Genomic DNA, 2,670 nt, shown 5'->3' on the forward strand with positions numbered 1-2,670 from the left:
CCATTGAGACTGAACGGGGATTATTTATTTTTTTAACTTGGCCCGGGGCCGGGGCGGGCATCGCCCCCGGTACCTCCAGCCGCTACTATTTCCGCGGGCCGTGTTCCAACACTATTCACCCCGGCCAAGAGGCCTATTCCCCGGCCCGCACCCCGCCATTGAGACTGCATGGGAATTATTATTTTTTTATCTCTCAACCTGTCCAAGAGGCCTGCTGCCCGCCGCACTCGCCGCCGGGCCGGCCCGCACCCCGCCATTGAGACTGAACGGGGATTATTATTTTTTTTAACTCGGCCTCCGGGCCGGGGCGGGCTTCGCCCCCGGTACCTCCAGCCTCTTCTATTTACGCGCGCCGCGTTCCAACATATTCACCCCGGCCAAGAGGCCTATTCCCCGGCCCGCACCCCGCCATTGAGACTGCATGGGAATTATTATTTTTTTATCTCTCAACCTGTCCAAGAGGCCTGCTGCCCGCCGCAATCGCCGCCGGGCCGGCCCGCACCCTGCCATTGAGACTGAACGGGATTATTTATTTTTTTAACTTGGCCGCCGGGCCGGGGCGGGCATCGCCCCCGGTACCTCCAGCCGCTACTATTTCCGCGGGCCGTGTTCCAACACTATTCACCCCGGCCAAGAGGCCTATTCCCCGGCCCGCACCCCGCCATTGAGACTGCATGGGAATTATTATTTTTTTATCTCTCAACCTGTCCAAGAGGCCTGCTGCCCGCCGCAATCGCCGCCGGGCCGGCCCGCACCCTGCCATTGAGACTGAACGGGGATTATTTATTTTTTTAACTTGGCCGCCGGGCCGGGGCGGGCATCGCCCCCGGTACCTCCAGCCGCTACTATTTCCGCGGGCCGTGTTCCAACACTATTCACCCCGGCCAAGAGGCCTATTCCCCGGCCCGCACCCCGCCATTGAGACTGCACGGGAATTATTATTTTTTTATCTCTCAACCTGTCCAAGAGGCCTGCTGCCCGCCGCACTCGCCGCCGGGCCGGCCCGCACCCCGCCATTGAGACTGTACGGGATTATTATTTTTTTTAACTCGGCCGCCGGGCCGGGGCGGGCTTCGCCCCCGGTACCTCCAGCCGCTTCTATTTACGCGCGCCGCGTTCCAACATATTCACCCCGGCCAAGAGGCCTCTTCCCCGGCCACACTCGTCCGCCGGGCCGGCCCGCACCCCGCCATTGAGACTGCACGGGAATTATTATTTTTTTATCTCTCAACCTGTCCACGAGGCCTGCTGCCCGCCGCACTCGCCGCCGGGCCGGCCCGCACCCCGCCATTGAGACTGAACGGGGATTATTATTTTTTTTAACTCGGCCTCCGGGCCGGGGCGGGCTTCGCCCCCGGTACCTCCAGCCGCTTCTATTTACGCGCGCCGCGTTCCAACATATTCACCCCGGCCAAGAGGCCTCTTCCTCGGCCACACTCGTCCGCCGGGCCGGCCCGCACCCCGCCATTGAGACTGCACGGGAATTATTATTTTTATATCTCTCAACCTGTCCAAGAGGCCTGCTGCCCGCCGCAATCGCCGCCGGGCCGGCCCGCACCCTGCCATTGAGACTGAACGGGATTATTTATTTTTTTAACTTGGCCGCCGGGCCGGGGGGGGCATCGCCCCCGGTACCTCCAGCCGCTTCTATTTACGCGCGCCGCGTTCCAACACTATTCACCCCGGCCAAGAGGCCTATTCCCCGGCCCGCACCCCGCCATTGAGACTGCACGGGAATTATTATTTTTTTATCTCTCAACCTGTCCAAGAGGCCTGCTGCCCGCCGCACTCGCCGCCGGGCCGGCCCGCACCCCGCCATTGAGACTGAACGGGGATTATTATTTTTTTTAACTCGGCCTCCGGGCCGGGGCGGGCTTCGCCCCCGGTACCTCCAGCCGCTTCTATTTACGCGCGCCGCGTTCCAACATATTCACCCCGGCCAAGAGGCCTATTCCCCGGCCCGCACCCCGCCATTGAGACTGCACGGGAATTATTATTTTTTTATCTCTCAACCTGTCCAAGAGGCCTGCTGCCCGCCGCAATCGCCGCCGGGCCGGCCCGCACCCTGCCATTGAGACTGAACGGGAATTATTATTTTTTTATTTCTCAACCTGTCCAAGAGGCCTGCTGCCCGCCGCACTCGCCGCCGGGCCGGCCCGCACCCCGCCATTGAGACTGAACGGGGATTATTATTTTTTTTAACTCGGCCTCCGGGCCGGGGCGGGCTTCGCCCCCGGTACCTCCAGCCGCTTCTATTTACGCGCGCCGCGTTCCAACATATTCACCCCGGCCAAGAGGCCTCTTCCCCGGCCACACTCGTCCGCCGGGCCGGCCCGCACCCCGCCATTGAGACTGCACGGGAATTATTATTTTTTTATCTCTCAACCTGTCCAAGAGGCCTGCTGCCCGCCGCACTCGCCGCCGGGCCGGCCCGCACCCCGCCATTGAGACTGAACGGGGATTATTATTTTTTTTAACTCGGCCTCCGGCCGGGGCGGGCTTCGCCCCCGGTACCTCCAGCCGCTTCTATTTACGCGCGCCGCGTTCCAACATATTCACCCCGGCCAAGAGGCCTCTTCCCCGGCCACACTCGTCCGCCGGGCCGGCCCGCACCCCGCCATTGAGACTGCACGGGAATTATTATTTTTATATCTCTCAACCTGTCCAAGA

This window comes from Hippocampus zosterae, unplaced genomic scaffold (assembly GCF_025434085.1).
Source record: "Hippocampus zosterae strain Florida unplaced genomic scaffold, ASM2543408v3 HiC_scaffold_33, whole genome shotgun sequence".
In the NCBI taxonomy this organism is placed as follows: Eukaryota; Metazoa; Chordata; class Actinopteri; order Syngnathiformes; family Syngnathidae; genus Hippocampus; species Hippocampus zosterae.